At 42.7% G+C, this 18,264-nt stretch overlaps 1 long non-coding RNA gene across 1 annotated transcript in view; it reads left to right on the top strand.

Moving 5' to 3' along the window:
- LOC134910241 (uncharacterized) overlaps window positions 1-16,909 on the top strand; it is a 55,543-nt gene extending 38,634 nt beyond the window's left edge. The window contains exons 2-3 of the long non-coding RNA XR_010176151.1: window positions 14,595-14,698; window positions 15,189-16,909. This is a non-coding gene — a long non-coding RNA (uncharacterized LOC134910241). The remainder of the gene's footprint in view (window positions 1-14,594; window positions 14,699-15,188) is intronic.
- Window positions 16,910-18,264: the final 1,355 nt, after the last annotated feature.

Here is an 18,264-nt window from a genome sequence, read left to right as displayed (position 1 = left end):
TAAAAGAGCCTTGATAACCTTCCATGTTACACAACTCAGCAGTGGAAAGTCCTCTCCGGGAGGAGGAGAGAGATGTCCAGGATACTGATGAGGTCCGTTTTCTGTGGAGTCTGAACCAGTGTCTCAGAATATCCAGGTGCATTATACAGCAGTTCGTCTGATACTGCAGGTAAAGGAGGCGGGCAGGTCAAGTCAATCAGGGTTCGACGCCGATGACGAAATGACAGCGACTGGTCCAGTTTCAGATGAGCTGGGCAGGCTCCGGTGGGCGGCCGGCGGACACCCGAATACATCCCCGCAGACGGCAGGAAATGGTATCAGGACCTCTCCAGGGTATACCCCTCCATGTATCGCCGGTCCAACAAGCTGCCGTTTTCCTGGGCAACCTTGCTCAGGGATCCATCGAAGACACATATGCGGCAGCTGGGTTCTACCTTGTTCGGAGCAGGTAGGTTGTGGAACAATTGTCCTCTAGGTTACAGGATGTTTCGCATCAGGATCATTTGATACTTTGGTATAGGTCAGAATCACGATTCTGCTTTATGTTCTTTGGAGGTCTCCACGTCTGCAGACTCGGAACCTGCATTTTCGCTTGGGCTGTCTTAACCCGACGACCTCTGGGGCTGCGACAGTGACAGGTGAACAGGAAATCCTACGGGGCAGATGGTTCAGGGGAAGGAACTTTCTGCAGGATTTCTTGAGCCAATGGAGGTAAGTCCACTTTGCTTTATCCTACTACTGCCCCAGCTCCAAGACAGACCTTTACCGGTCTTTCCTTTAGATTTTTCCGTGCCCTTTCAAGCTTTCGACTCCACACGGACGATATCTCCATCGTCAGGGGATCTCAGGGTAAAAGGCTGAAGCAGAGGTTCAACATCCTCGGTCCAGTCTGATTTTAGGTCATCCTATACACCCACTACAGGTCAGACCTTCCTACCACCTGGAGGGTCCCAGGATAGGCGCATGTCGGTGGGAGAAGGCTTGGGCGGTTACAGACTGGATTTTGGAGTACAACCGTCTCAGGAGTCCCTCGGCATGGGTCGGGACGATTTACGATGACAAGAGAGTCATACTGCAGGCGGCGCTCCATATGCTCCTAACCGCAAAGGGTGTTGATCCCTGTTTTTCACATATCATTTGAATCGGGACAGTTCTCAGGTCTTTGTTTTCTGTTCACGTTCCGAAGCCAGTGGGCTTGGCCTGGCATATTCTGGCCTTAGAATCCTTTCAGTCTGTGATTGCTAGTTTGAACAAGGAAGGGAGTTTTACGTGTCCCTTGTCTTCAGAGATGCCTGTTTACTGATTTCGGTTGGGTTTCCTCATCGGGCTTTTCTCAGATTCGTATTACAGGATTCTCATTTTCACTGTCAGTCCTTTCCTTTCGGTCTCTCTTCCGATCCCACAGGGTTCAGGAAGTTCGCAGAATAACTCTTTTTCAAAGGCAGGAGGTGACGTTGGTTCCCTAATGGGACAATCTACTGCTACTATCCCACTCTGTACATTAGGTGGCTTCTGAATATCCGGAGGATCCAGGAGCTTCTGGTTCGACACAGATCCAATTTATGCTCCTCGTAGACGTTTTCTCAACACGGTCCGTCAGAGGATTTTTCCTTCCTCGGCACCAGGTACTCCTATTTCTTCAGTCAAGTTGCGACGCAATGATTGGTCGCCTACATTCCCCGCTGAGCGGGGGACAACAATCTTCTTTACAGGTCAAGCCACCAGGTCAGACTCCCGGGTGAGGGAACATTCCCCGGAGTTTGTCAGCTGGTCCGATGTTGGCGGAGATTTCGGATCGACCTCAGGGCGTTCTGACTGACTCTTTAACCCTTTACTACTCTTGGACGTGAGTTCTGGCGGCAGTAGCCGAGGATGCCCTCAGGGCTCCTGGGAGTTTCTGGTTATTCTATCCTGCCTCCTTTTCTATTTCTACCTCACTTTCGGTATTACAGGAGGGGAATATGCGTGCTAGTCCTCTCGGTGGCTCTGGTTGGGCCACCCATAACTTGAAGATACGGCTACACCTGTTGTCAGTAGAGGAGCCTTGGCTCCTACCTCGACTGGACTGTCTACTTCAACAGGGTCCTTTTCTTTGTTCAATCTTACACGGGTTTCATTTAACCGTGTGACTGTTCACGAGACCTCAGAAGAGAGGAGTTCCCTAGTTCGGTTAGGCCTACTGGGCCCCGATTTCAGAAGTCTGTTACCTCTTCTCGCTTTTGCCACTTTTGGAAAACGGTATGGGACATAATATGGATAAAAGGGGTTTTCCCCTTCTTTCAGTTACCATTCAGCCGTCATCTTTGGTTCCTCTGGGAGGTTTTGCTCCGCTGCGCTTCAAACCACATTGTCCTGAATTTTAGGTCTCTGCCTTTTTTCGGTTTTCTTCCAAAAGAGATTAGCCTGGCGGCCGTAAGTTCGGGCTCTCTTTCAGGGAATACTCTATAGGCAACTCCCCCGGCTGAGCTTCGGCCTCAGCGGTAGTTTCTTCCAAAGGGGATGTCCGTTTTTCATATAAATCTGACACTAGTGTTTTTCAGTCCTCTTTGACTGTTGTCAGAGCTCGCCGACTCTCTCTACAGAGATCTTAGGCTATTCGACGAAGGGTTTTTTCTTCTTTGTTCTGTACGATGCTCCCGTACTAAATAGCCGGGGTCCCAGCATATGCTGGGCTGTTGGATACATCTGACCATCAGACAGTCTTCTTGGCGGTTGCTCGGAAGCCTCCGTTTTCCATTTCAGCGCACTTTACGCGCATTGTGGGACCTTCGTGGGCAGCTGCCCGTGGGGTCTCCATGAATACTTTGTCGGGCGGCTACTTGGTCGAACCGACATTTGTTTTTGTCAAATTCTACAGGTTTGACACTTTTGCGGCCTCTGCATCACAGTTTGGCCGAGCGGTTTTACAGGACTCTCAGCGCTCTCCCACCCGTTTTGGGAGCTCTGGGACGTACCCATTGTAACTACGCTCCAGTGGCCCCTAGTGGATGAAGGAGAAATCAGGATTTTGGTACTTACCGATAAATCCCTTTCTCCGATTCTACAGGGGCCACTGAACGCCCGCCCAGCGCTGTTCCTCCTTGTTTTTTGCTTAACAGTTTGCAGATCAAAATTCTGGCTACTCGCTTGCAAACAATCCTTCCTACTCTCCTGACATCCCACCAATCTGGTTTTACTCACGGCAGGACCATGGTTCGCAATGTTCGCTTGGCAATAGCGGCTTTATATTCTTCAACAAATCAAGGTCATTCCACTAATGTATTGTTAAGTTTAGATGCCGAAAAGGCATTTGATAAAGTTCTATGGCCACATTTATATGCTATATTACAACAACGAGGGTTTGATTCTTCCTTTATTAATTTAATTAAATATCTATATAGCTCCCCCAGGACAAAATTGTTAATCAATGGTCTTTTAGGTGATCCTATTCAAATGTTCAGGGGAACTCGACAGGGATGCCCTTTATCCCCCTTACTTTTCAATCTTGCGTTAGATCCTTTGTTAAGAGTTCTTCAATCCTGGCCCCTTTTCCGAGGTATGTCCTATGGCAATACAGAAATCAAGATAGCTGCCTTTGCAGATGATCTTCTCCTTTTTATCTCTAATCCACACGAATGTTTAATGCCCCTTCTCTCTAAATTAGAGGACTTTGGTAAGATATCAGGTTTTACCATAAATCACTCCAAGTCTACCATTATGGCCCTGAGCGCTTCCTTTCGTAGAAATACACTACAGGTTGGTAATCTGAAATGGGCAGATACTTACATCTCTTACTTAGGGATTTGCCTTCCTAGAAATATTTATGATTTATATACCATTAATATAAAAAGTACTATTGATACAGTCCTTAAGGAATTGGACGGTTGGCAGCATTTACGATGATCTTTTCTGGGAAGAGCTAACCTCATAAAGATGATTACCTTCCCAAAGCTGCTGTATCCTATTCAGGTTCTGCCACTTGTGTTTACCAAGACGGATCTTAAACGAATTGATGCGGCTTTCCGACAATTTATTTGGAAAAAAACAAAACCTCGCCTTAGTCTCCGGTTGTTACAAAGAACTAAATCTGAAGGAGGTATTAATTTTCCAAACATGGAGATCTATAATTATGCTGCTGTATGCAGACATATTAAGGATTGGATTTCACATTCTGAATTATATTCCAATTATTTAGTGGAACAGTCCTTCCTTACCAATATAGACTTGGTTTGTTTTTTACATTTACATAAATCTGACATCCCAACAGAAATATTAGACAACCCTCTCTTAATGTCAGCATGGTCAGTCTGGCATACGATCCGTAATAAATGGAGACTTAGCGCCTCATACTCTTTGTTTCTTCCTTGGCTTGGCAATGTACACTTTCAACACGGTTTGGCTTTTGCTCCCTTTACTTTGTGGGCCCAACAGGGCCTTACCACAATTCGTCAGCTTACTGATACAACCATACAACGTACTCTTACCTTTTCTCAGGCTCAATCTAAATTTTCTTTCTTAAAAATTCACAATTTAGCCTTTTTGCAAGCACAACATTATGTTTCTAAAGTTACTTCTTATCTTTCTCCCATGGACTGGACGAACCAGTTGGATATCGCCTTTCAATCTTTATCTAACGCTAGAGGAACTATTTCAAGGTTCTATAAAATATTAAGGACACCATATTATGAAGGCCACTACGACACTGGCATTACTAGATGGCAGAGACACTTTCCTGATCTTAGTGAAGCAATCATTCTAAAAGCGCTTTTATATTCCAATCGTACCCTTCCAGCCAGTATGTACCAGGAAATGTTCTTCAAAATTTTTTATAGGGGATACTTATCACCGTCTCGTTGTCAGTTGGTGGGGATGTCTTCCACTTCGACATGTTCAAAATGTACTCGACCTGAGGCTACCATTTTTCACTGCTTGTGGGATTGTACTTATATTAAAAAATTCTGGCTTCAAATAAAACAATTCGCCATTTCAGATTTGGTTAATTTTCTGCCATTGTCCCCTGAATGGGCCATTTTTGGCATATTGACAACCACTTCTAGAATATCTCTTGGTTGTCGCAAGCTATTGTTGATCCTATCAGCTGTGGCGAAAAAATGTATCTTACAACAATGGATACATCCATCCCCCCCTTCCTTACAAATGTTTAAAAATAAACTTTTTCACGTGTTCAAAATGGATTGGATGGAAACTTCACTACACAAAGAACAACGCATAGAGAAATTTTTCGAGGTTTGGGAATTCTTTATTGATACTTTAAACATTTCAACAAAAACTCAGATTCATAATTGTTTTCGTACAACTCTATGGTATGAAACTGCAGTATTTCTATCTGAACCCCCCATTCGATTGAGTTAACATCCTCTTCCTCCCCCCCCCCTTTTTGGTGTTGCGGGGCTACAGGCGATCCCTTCCCTATCCTCCTTCCTTTACATCATACATCTGTTCATTTTCCTTTTCCCGCTCTTCTATACCTTTTTCTCATCTTCTTTTCTTCTCTTTCTTTACTCTCTCTCCTTGGAAGATTATTTCTTTTTTTTTTTCTTTTTCTCTCCTGATCGATTACATAACGTTTTGATACTGTACGGACTCTATATTCTGGATACAACATTTTATATTACAGTCATTTTCTACTGTATTGCTTTCTTACTTATTATTCCAATTACTGCTTTGTTGACATTGTAATGAAAATGTTTAAAAGGAAAATTGAAAATAAAAACATTTTTGAAAAAAAAAAAACAGTTTGCAGATCACCATATGACTGCTTGTTGAGTTCGGGCTAGCCGGTTGTTTGTTAGGTTCTGTTCCAGGTTTGGTTTGTGTTATCCTGGTTTACAGGGCTTCATTAACCTCCTCTACCTTACGGTTTGTTTATTCCAGCTCTCCTCGGGCACAGTTTTACGTAGACTGGCTTGGAGGGGAGATAGTAGGGGAGGAGCTAGCCACAGTGTGAGAATTTTAAAGTGCCAGCTCCCAATTACTGCCTACTATTTCCCCATTGTAACTACGCTCCAGTGGCCCCTGTGGAATCGGAGAAAGGGATTTATCGGTAAGTACCAAAATCCTGATTTCATGTCATTTGTGCATATCGTTCAGTGTGTATGAACGATATTGTCATATAGCCACTCCCCTGACACTCCCCAGCACCATTTTCAGCATGATATTGAAGAGGAAATAGGTGTGCTCCTTCACAAGAAAAGTATTTGTGAGTATTTTAGGCCACTGGCCACCAATGTATATATATTGTGCACCCACCCCACTGCCCACCAATGTTGTACATGCATGTTTAAAACATGCATGCACCCATTGCCCACCAATGTTAAGGTTTCATACAAGCCCATTATTTAAATGAGGTGTCCCAGAAGATTTAGCCAATATCTACTTTCATATCTTTCATAAAATCGTTCAGTGTGTATGCACAATATCTTTCATGATCTATACCTGGGAGCTCAAGGGAAATTGTTCATCAATATCTTTCGTCTTCCATATCTTCTAGTGCAGGCATTCCCAACCTCGTCCTCAAGGCACACTAATGCCCCATACACACTAGCCGATCCCCGCCGACGCCAATATTGGTGACGGTGGGGACCCGGCGGGGTGCCGGCATCGGCAAGTGCATACACACTTGCCGATGCTGACAGGGAAGAAAGCGATGGCCAGGGGACGGGGCGCGACGGATACAGCATGGCATTCGTTAACGAGGACCTCCCTCGTCTGTACATGTTCAGACGAGGGAGGGGGTCGTTAACGATGCGCGGGAGCGTGCATTGTTAATGACATTCAGTGTACACACTGGACAAGAAAGTGAAATCTCTCGCTCAGATCGGCCCTTCTGAGCGAGATCTTTCACTTTCTCGTCTAGTGTGTATGGTGCTTAACAGTGCAGGTTTTAGTTATATCCAGGCTTCAGCACAAATTATTAAATCAAATTAACTGAGGTACTAATGAAGTCACTTGTGCTCAAGCATAGATATCACAAAAACCTGGACTGTTAGTGTGCCTTGATGACCGAGGTTGGGAAAGCCTGTTCTAGTGTGTATGGGCCTTTAGTATAACAGGAAAGGCTCTGCCTCATCCCACCGTATGTCACTGGTCAGAAGTCGCGTCTGTTATGTGCCTCCATCGGTATATGAAGCATTGTCATTGTCATCCTCTCATTGGCGTATACTTTAAATGGGATTTTTTTTGCATCTTCCAGTTGCATTTTATGTGGGGAAAGTGCATTGTTACACCTGCAGCTTCTTAATAGTGACCTCTAGTGGTTAGAGAGAATATGCACAAATAAAAACTAGTAAAGTTGGCACAAATTAATCCTAAAAAAACATGAAATTTGATGGCAGATAAGAACCACATGACCCATCCAGTCTGCCTGTTAGGGTTAGTTTAGGGGCTACAGCAGTGGTTTCCAAACTTTTTTGAATCACAGCGCCCTAGAATATCAGAATTTTTTTCACGGCACCCCTAGGCCAAAAATTTCCTATTGAGAAATTTAGAAAGAAATATTACATTAAGTAGATCGCGTTTATATGTCATCCGTAGGGTCAGTTGTGTGGTGAGGGACAAGATTTGCTTTTGTTTGGCCACAAATTTTATGACTGGCAGCCACCAGCACTGGTTTTGCCTATTATATTGACCATGAATAATTTGAATTGGTCCTGGACCACCAACCCAGGGCACCCCTGCAAGTGTCCCGAGGCACCCCAGGGAGCCACGGCACACAGTTTGGGAACCTCTGGGCTAGGGTATTAGAGTTAGTTAGTTAGGGGTTTGGGTTAGAGATTTCAATTTTAGGGATAGGGTATTAGGGTTGGTTTAGCGCTTTGGGATAGGGTATTAGGGTTAGTTTAGCGCTTTCGGATAGGGGATTAGGGTTAGTTTAGGGGTTAGGGTATTAAGTATGATTTAGCAGTTTGGGTTAGAGTGGTATGGTTAGGATGAGGTTTGGGGTTAGGGTAGAGTTAGGGTCGGGGTTTAGGGTTATTAGGGTCAGGATTAGGGTAGGGATGCTAGGCATCATGGATTTACTGGGAGTGTACCAGATTTGGGGTATTTTCCACAGCATCCCAGAAATGTATGTAATCAGAAATAGTAGCAAGCAAAGTGGCTGCTCCTTGCGGTATCCAAGCAGAGAGTTCAGTAAAGAGTGTCCAGGATATGCAGACAGCAGATGTTTGTGGTGGAGAGTCAGTAAACACACTATAGTTTGATGTGAGCAGTCCTCCGGAAAGATAAATTGTTGATAGAATGTTCTTCTGTTTTCCTCCTTTTTAACTCCGGTATAACTCTGCAGTAATACAGGAAGTTGTCAAGTATGCTCTGCTATATTGTAGTTTATAAGCCTTCTAGTAAGTCATTAGTAGATGCTTGGGAATGTAAAATTCCCAAGCATCAGCAGTGCCTATTTACACAGAAACATAGAATTTGCAGTTTGCCATGATTTTATCATTTGTTTTCTATAGGAATAAATAGAACCATTTTGTGGATGTGTCGTGAGCGTTTAGCAAGAGATACTCACGATTGCATTGTGGATGCCAAATTCAAGCAGATCTTCTGCATCCAGCATAGGGTATGTTTATGTGGCAATGATAATGAAGATGTGCACTCTCACATACAGAAAAAAATAGGTTATTGCAATTATATGAATTCGTATGCTTTAAGATGTGTGTATAATTGCATTAACATTCTGTTTGTGATCTACGCACTTTCAGACTGCCTCCGAATTCAGAAATGTGTGTGACTCAGAATCAGACCCTAAATGCGTACATTCCTCGCATGCAGAAGTGTACGCATTTTTACAGTACATACACCCTCTAGCCATATGCTTAGTTTGATACTCATCATCATCATGATCATCATCATCAGTGTGCACCTGCACATGATACAGGTATGCCTCAAAAATGGCATATTAACCCTTCATAGCACACATTTACATAAACGCCCTCGCTGAGCATTGCATATGTGAGGGAGCCCCGTTATATTCCGGTGTAGATGCAACTGAAATGTACAGTGCATCGGGAAAGTATTCACAGCGCTTCACTTTTTCCACATTTTGTTAAAGTATGTTACAGCCTTATTACAAACTTGAATAAATTCATTTTTTCCCTCAAAATGCTGTACCCAATACCCCATAATGACAATGTGAAAAAAGTTTTTTTTTTAGATTTTTGCATATTTATTAAAAATAAAATACTAAGACATTACATGTACATAAGTATTCACAGCATTTGCTCAATACTTTGTTGATGCACCTTTGGCAGCAATTACAGCCTCAAGTCTCTTTGAATTTAATGCCACAGGCTTGGCATGCCTATCTTTGGCTCTGTACATTGCTGCATTCATCTTTCCCTCTATCCTATTCCTGACTAGTCTCCCAGTTCCTGCTGCTGAAAAACATCCCCACAGCATGATTCTGCCACCACCGTGCTTCACTGTAGGGATGGTATTGGCCTGGTGATGAGCGGTGCCTGGTTTCCTCCAAACATGACACCTACTATTCACGCCAAAGAGTTCAATCTTTGTCTCATCAGACCAGATAATTTTGTTTCTCAGAGTCCTTCAGGTGCATTTTGGTAAACTCCAAGTGGGCTGCCATGTGGTTTTTACTAAGGAGTGGCTTCCATCTGGCCACTCTACCATGCAGGCCTGATTGGTCGATTGATGCAGAGATGGTTGTCCTTCTGGAAGGTTCTCCTCTCTCCACAGAGGAATGCTGTAGCTCTGATAGAGTGACCATCGGGTTCTTGGTCACCTCCCTGACTAGGGCCCTCCTCCCCCGACTGGACAGTTTAGACGGCCAGCCAGCTCTAGGAAGAGTCCTGGTGGTTCCGAACTTCTTCCATTTACAGATGATGGAGGCCACTGTGCTCATTAGGACCTTCAAAGTAGCAGATATTTTTCTGTACCCTTCCACAGATTTGTGCCAGATTTATGCCTCAAGACAATCCTGTCTCGGAGGTCTACAGACAATTCCTTTAACTTCATGCTTGGTTTGTGTTCAGACATGCACTGTCAAGTGTGGGACCTTATATAGACAAGTGTGTGCCTTTCCAAATCATGTCCAATGAAGTGAATATACCACAAGTGGACTCCAATTAAGCTGTAGGAACATCTAAAGGATGATCAGTGGAAACAGGATGCGCCTGAGCTCAATTTTGAGCTTCATGGCAAAGGCTGTGAATACTTATGTACATGTGATCTCTTAGTTTTTTATTTTTAATACATTTGCAAAAATCTCCCCAAAACTTTTTTCACATTGTCGTTATGGGGTATTGTGTGTAGAATTTTGAGGGAAAAATGAATTTATTCCAGTTTGGAATAAGGCTGTAACATAACAAAATGTGGAAAAAGTGAAGCGCTGTGAATAGTTTCCGGATGCACTGTATATGATACTGCATTGTTGCTAGTTGTATACATTCAGTTTCATAGTTTGTGCAGTGTGAAAACACGCAAACCATACTTGCCTGTTCTCCTGGAACGGCCGGGTGGCTTCTGAAAATTGGGTGGCGCTTCCTGATGCCCGGTAGAGTGGACAAGTTTCAAAAAGCCTTCCGCTACATGCCACCCAGCTGCCCACTTACCGAGTGAAGTGGGTGGTCTGGGGGAGGGGTGTGTGTGGCGATTACACAATTTGCACTGAATTGCACAGGAGGGAGCAGACAGGAAGTTGGCAACTATGAAACAGGCATGCATTCAACAGTACATCAGTCTCATAGTATTTCTATGTATGCAGTGTCGGACTGAGGCATAAAGGGCCCACCGGGGGAATGCAGTGGTAGGGGCTCATGTTTAGAGGTGTGGCCACTCTCCTGAAGGGGTATGGCCAGCCGCCACATTGGTTTGCCTAACCCTGAGAGAGTGCATGGGCTAGGCCCCTTGATAAATATATATAGTAAATACTGCATGATAATGTATCAGAGTAATACACCATAGTCCTGGGTAAGAATAAGGTAACATGTATAATGTACAACTTAAGTGCACAGTCTGGAACCTGGTCCATAAGTGGAAGGGAAGGGCCCCCCAGACAGGGGGGCCCACCGGTGGTTTCCCCTGTACCCTTATGGGCCAGTCCAACCCTGTATGTATGTTTATTTGCATGTACAGGTTGAGTATCCCATATCCAAATATCCGAAATACGGAATATTCCGAAATACGGACTTTTTTGAGTGAGAGTGGGATAGTGAAATTTTTGTTTTTTGATGGCTCAATGTACACAAACTTTGTTTAATACACAAAGTTATTAAAAATATTGTATTAAATGTCCTTCAGGCTGTGTGTATACGGTGTATAAGAAACATAAATGAATTGTGTGAATGTACACACACTTTGTTTAATGCACAAAGTTATAAAAAATATTGGCTAAAATGACCTTCGGGCTGTGTGTATAAGGTGTATATGAAACATAAATACATTCTGTGCTTAGACTTGGGTCCCATCACCATGATATCTCCTTATGGTATGCAATTATTCCAAAATACGGAAAAATCCCATATCCAAAATACCTCTGGTCCCGAGCATTTTGGATAAGGGATACTCAACCTGTATACACAGCAGAGTATTTGAGCTTTATAATATGCTAGAAATATAAATGAGTTGATTACATAAGGTGCCCTTGTATCTCTTTGGCTTTGCCTCTCATTGGTATAGTAAAGTTGCACTATTGCACTTGGCTATAGTGTGGGATTGTGTGTAAATTTTGCTGAAAATATAGCTTCCTCCACCATGGAAACCTAGACATAAATCTATACTTATCTGTTCATACCCTGTGGTGCTCTGCTTTTAAGGAGTTGTGGTGGCGCAGTACAAGAACTGTGATTGCAGATTCTGGATACGAAGTTGCAATCATGGTCTATAGAGACCTGGCTGTCTTAATAGCATTGTAGGCTTTGGGCAAAGCAATGCACTGGATCCCCAGCACACCTATTCACGGGAACCAATTAAAAAGAAATCATAGCTTACCCCTCCTGTGGTTCTACTCTGGTCCTGTCCGCCCAACTGCCCAGCCACACTTCCTTACTGACAGATCTTCAGACGCACCTCCCTCATTGCTCTGCTCTTTTCGGAGATACTGCAGCACTCTATATACGCATAGCGGAAGGGATGTTGGAGGAGTGTGGTGCATAGCGGATGAGGCCAGGAGATATGAGAGGAGCAGCGGGCCTGGAAAATGGGTGATGTGTTTCTGGTACTCATTAGACTTGTTCCACACTCCTTATACACCAGAAATTCTCCTATATTTCAACCTCAACAACACGTATTCCACTACTTACAACACCGTTTTCACTAGCTCTTCATAGCGGGGATTGCCTATTGATCAGCTCATTCTTCTACTCTCCATGGATGGAATACGGTCAAAATAGGTCAGTCAGGATCCTGACAGTCAGAATACCGACAGCGGGATCTCGATGGTCAGAATTTTGACAGATCCCAGAGGTAAGTACAGGGGTTGCGGTTAGGATTAGGCACTAGGGGGAGTGATAGGGATAGGCTGTGGGTGGGCAGTGGGGGGGGCGTATGGTTGACTGCGAGGGGGAGGTTAGGCTTAGGCTGTGGGAGGTATGGGTTAGGGTTAGGATCAGGGGTAGGGTGAAATACTTTCCTAGGGAAACTGGCCATCGGGATCCCACTGTCAGTCTTATGACTGCCTAGATTTCATACGCCACACCTATAGACCACAATTGTGTATCCATTATTCACCATTTATGACCCACTGCTCCTGAATACACCACAGTAACCTCCTACATGCAGCGCTCCATGGTTGCGGCAGATAAATATAGGGTTACTGTATGGAACATCAGAGACAAGTGTGTGATGTAATACTGTAATTTGGATATGACCTCTATGTGGAATACAATTGTGCAGGTAGAGTTAAGTATAATAAGCATGATATGTTCCCTTCCCTCCATTTCCTTCGGTCTATAACCTCATCACTGGAAAACTTGCACTAAAAAGATAAAAAAAAAATATATACATATACAGTATATACTATAGTTAGTGCTTTTGGAGATCTATCAAAATGGCCTCTACCTTGTTCTATCATTTGCATTAGTTACTTGGTCCGATACGTGACCTTATCAGATTTAAAAGATTCTACAGCAATGGGACTGGGAGAGTGGTCTCCAGACTATTTATTATTTGTGACTAAACTACAGTATATGACATCAGCACTGCAGAATATGCTTCCATGTTACAGATCATGGAAAATAATAATAATACCAGAGACACTAGCCCTAATACTGTAATATAAACACTGTACAATAATATTTTACAAAGGAAGTATTAAATTTTTATAAATTCTACTAATGTTATTATTTATTGTTCTGAGTGTTTTCTTTCCACAGAAATGTAGTTTTGCTATGTCGCATATAAATGTGGAGCAAATGCAGGTGGCCATATGTGTATGCATGTATGACTTTTTTTTATAAATTGCCAGACAGCAACCCTATTTGCAGGATATACCAGAATATTTTTTTTGCTCTTCAGAGATGTAATTGCTAATTTAGAATTACTATATTATACCACTAGGTGTCAGCAAAGTGACAGACAAGTTGTATTTAAAGATACCAAAATACTGTACATGTTCTGTATTCACTATTCGCTATAAACCCAGGACAGGCTGTGCAAAGAATAAGAAGCTTTTACAATGACCTTCATATTAATGCAAATTCCTTTCAGGGTTTTTTTTTTTCTTCATTATTCATGCTTTTGATATGTACTGTAGTCTTATTTTGGATTATAATGTCAACTTTCCAGTTCAGTATGAGATTTGCTCATAAATCAGTATAAAATAACACGTTTTGTTAGCATCTTAATTAAAGATGCCAATTATTCTCTTTCTGCATTATATAGAACAGTGTAGAAATTGCAGTAATTGTAATGAATAATGGAATTGGTTAAGCACTGGTGTATCAGTAACTTGATTGATTGATTGATTGATTGTATTCACACATTAGTGATTATTTACTTAGAGCTACTGTATAAAAACACAGCTTGTTATATGTGGTTATTTGTTAATGCAGAAAAATGCTGTTCAGGACTTTGGACAGTGCCCAAGGTACAAGGTCAAAGATGTAGAATGGTCAATGCCATAATAGCACTCTTTCTAATACCCCTTGATCACTGCCGCTAAAACCCAGATTATTGCAGTGATAATTTGATGGGAGCTCAGAGGAAAAGGGTTAACATGGGTACAGTGATCTGGGAATCCAACCCTGGTACCTTGCAGGGTTGGTCCTGGGAAGTGTAAACGGATAAGCCAGGTCGATGCGACTCGGGACCCGTTTAAAGCATAGTGAGAGCCAGCGTTTGTCGATAATCTCATCACTAAGCGCCGGCACTCCACATATGAGCAATGAAAGCCTTGCATTTTCCCTTCAAGAACAGACATTTGTTTGGACTGCACTTTCACACTGTTCAAACATTACTCTTTGTATCCAGTCCAGTTTTTGTAATCCACTTATCCACTGGATGTGAATTCCCATTTCTGTATGGTTGTGCAACAAGCCAATTTTCCTATTTGAGTTTATTGCTATAAACGACCTATGAATGATTTCCAGTACATAAATGAAGACATTGCATTATAATTTTTACTTTTTTTTTTAAAGATTTCCTACCCCTGAAGAAGTCCATATATGAACGAAACGCATAGGGTTACTGGTGCCATGTACATGCACTAAGCTGGAGGATCCTGCCAGTTGAGCTCACACCTGTAAGAGTGGTGGTAGGACTACACCATTACCTCAGTTGTATAGTAATTGTGGATACTTTGTCACTTTCTTTATACTGTAAGCAATTTTTAGGAATTATGTATTGGTTTTGATCCAAAAAAAAAGCCAATTATTTACTGATCAGCCATTGGTGCCTTTTGCTTGTCGGGTGATTTTTGGAGAGAGGGTATTTTTAGGAATATCCCGGATATATGAGCCTCTACAATTCTACACCTTGAGGGATCCTAGTTGAAAGTACTATAATGTAGACACATTAAAGATGACCCACTGATATTATCATAGGATTATATTGGTCTTATATCTAATTATTTCATCTGTATTTTGCTATGTTGTAAATAATATGCATTCCAAAGACTCTGTGATCTCTACAAAACATCATATGTCATAGGACTGTAGTTCCCATTTTAACTACATTGCATTGTAAATTATTAATAGCAGCTTAAAGAGAAAGTAATGGATGATTTCTTGCAGGCGACGCCCAGCATCTATTCATGGGAGAGAGCGTCAGGAGGCACGCCAGCGGCCCCCGGAGCGCTGGGAATGGCCCCACAGTGACGGTAAACAGGAGGCTTGGCTTGCAGTTGCAGCACTACCATGAATCCACTCCCTTTTATGGAGACCACACCCCTTTTCAAGCGGGGTTACCTTCTGCACATGCAGGAGACCTGAGTTCAGCATGTAAAATACTGGAGGTATGACCCATATTCTCTATGTACACAGATATGCACTAGGGGTATTTTTTTCATCAGAGGCTTTTAACCTTTCAGTAAGTTTTTGGCTTATGAAAAGAAACCACAGAAACAGCCCCTGCTTGAAATCAAATCCATGACTAAAGTTAATAAAATACAAATTTCTTTCTTCACTTGATTGCAGGTTTAAGCTTTATTTTAAACGCGGTTATCTACTCTCAGCCTACAAGTATTCTGGAAATATTTCCTTTGTCCATTCTCCTCATCTCCAGCTTCACAATCATTTCTCTAGCTGTTGATCAAAAGCAGCTGTGTAGTATAGGGATGTTTTTATTTTTTTCTCTTTTTTTAATTTAGAAGAAAGACACAGAGTTAATCTTAATTTTCACTTTATAATCAGTTAATTCTGATGCCACAGCTCACAGATTGTACATTTACATATTTTGGTTCTTTCAGTTAGATTGCTGCTAGGTTTCACAGTCCACTTTCACATTCAGTCACATAAAACAACTAGGACAGATATTGTTTAATAACAAATAGCCACCAAGTACTAGAGTTATGCTACGGGGCACCATATAGATAGTGGGGATGCGGTTATGTTACCGGCACTCAGGATCCCGGCAGTCAGCATGCCGACTCCGGGATCCCGATCGCGAAAAATGCCGGCAGTTGGAATCCCGACCCACAGAGTCTATTTCCACATAGAGTGGTAATAACAAGCCTGCAAGGGGCTTTGTTGCGCTGACCACCCCCCCTTCCCCCCCTTGCTGGTATGCTGCTGCCGGGATCCCAGTGTTGGTATGCCGACCACCGGGATCCCTGCAGCTGGCATAACATACCCAACCCTTTTATTTCTCAGATTTCAGGTCCTTATATGTCACCTGTACATATCTGAATTTACATGGCTAGGTTACATTAACTGTATACATACCTCAAAATCTGAGGTCAGGATTGGAGCAACTGCCATAGCAAAGCATCAAACCGCTGTTTATTTTGTGTGTGTCATGGGGCGAATAGTGCACTTCCTTTGAATTAAAACAAATTAAGAGCAGGCAGCATGGCTGCCATTCCTTTCTCATCTTACTAATTAGTCAATGTTATAAATAAGCAGATACAGTGAAACAACTATTTATCATTAGATGGTTTAGTCTGACTCCACAGGAGCTTGTCAGTATTCTAAGGGTAGAGCCTATAAACCTACTGTATAGGTCAATTGCAGTCTGGTGTTGAGTCTTTGGCTATATACAGCTGCTGTACAAGAGAAAGGAGAGGGGCATATTCAGCCATCAGTAATGTGGCACAGACAGAGAGTCCCAGCCTTGTCCACATATAACACTGGACAGCACATAAAGAGCACTCTATTTATTGGATGCTGGCCAGTTCCAATGTGCACAACATCCTCATTGGCTGCCCATGAAAGCATCTCCCAGTGAATGGGTGAAGAATTAGCTTCTGCCTTGTAATTGGATGGAGTTTATCCTGGAGCTGGAGGTCAGGTCAGAGTCAGATGGCTTTTGTATGGTAATGCGGCAGTAGGCGTCTGGTTTAAGTTGATGCCTCCTGCATGTATGTGTGATCCAGTGCTGCATCTGAGGCCGTAGCATCAGATCACTGGATATAACACCGGCTCGTTGAGTGAACCTGAGGTTATGCAGACCGGACGCCACAGCTCCTTCCCAGAGGACAGGAAATCTAAATTGAAAGACGAAGACCCTGGCTTTGGAATGCCCACAAAAAGGAGGCGACAAGCCGTTGCAGCCCCTTCCCTGCACCCAAATGGCAGTAAATCAGTTGACGTCTGCAGCTGTACTGCATCCAAAGATGTAAGACCCATACTACACATACACAGTATAGGTCTGGTGCATGTGCAAAATACCAGACATCAGTACTTTGCAACACTTTCCTGCAATGGTACCTGAATTTGGCAAAAAAAATATGCACTGGGATTCCAAATTGTTGCAGTAAAACAGGATATGCTAGACACTGATATTTTCTCTTATTCCTATTGTGTACATCTATGTTTACCTATAAAAGTATATTACTCACTGGAGATAATTGCAATAAACACAGTAGTCAGTAAGGATGTATGAATTCATTTTTAATTTGTTTTGTATGAGTATTTCATTAAACGTGTCATCATTGGGGTGCTTTTTGTAAGAGGATACAGATTCCTGAGTCTTATATACAGCATAATGACATATAATATATTATGTGTGTATATATATATATATATATATATATATATATATATATAAATATATTATATAGAGATACAATATAATATAATATATATAAATATGTGTCATCAGGGTTGGACTGGCCCACAGGGGTACAGGAGAAACCACCGGTGGGCCCCACTGCCTGGGGGCCCACCTCCTCCTCTAGGGATTAGGTTTCAGACTGTGCACTTGAATTATACATTATGGGGTATATGCAATTAGCGGCGAATCGCGGCAATTTTTCGGCCGTTTTTTAATTCGACACAATTCGACCGTCTAATTTCGGCAAGTGGGTGCCGAAATTGACCATATTCAATGAAAAACGGATTCGACAGTCCCGCTGACGAAAAACGGCCGATTTGACGGATTTTGTTCCGATTTAAAAAAAACGGGAAAAAACGGGGAAAAAAATAGCGTGGGGTCCCCCCTCCAAAGCATAACCAGCTTCGGGCTCTTCGAGCCGGTCCTGGTTCTAAAAATCCGGGGGAAAAAATGTCATGGGATCCCCCGTATTTTTAAAACCAGCACCGGGCTCTGCGCCTGGTGCTGGTGCAAAAAATACGGGTGACAAAAAGAGTAGGGGTCCCCCGTATTTTTTACACCAGCATCGGGCTCCACTAGCTGGACAGATAATGCCAC

Source organism: Pseudophryne corroboree, chromosome 4 (assembly GCF_028390025.1).
Source record: "Pseudophryne corroboree isolate aPseCor3 chromosome 4, aPseCor3.hap2, whole genome shotgun sequence".
In the NCBI taxonomy this organism is placed as follows: domain Eukaryota; kingdom Metazoa; phylum Chordata; class Amphibia; order Anura; family Myobatrachidae; genus Pseudophryne; species Pseudophryne corroboree.
The sequence above is the reverse complement of the archived record's forward strand: the minus strand, read 5'-3'. Positions and strand labels throughout refer to the sequence as shown.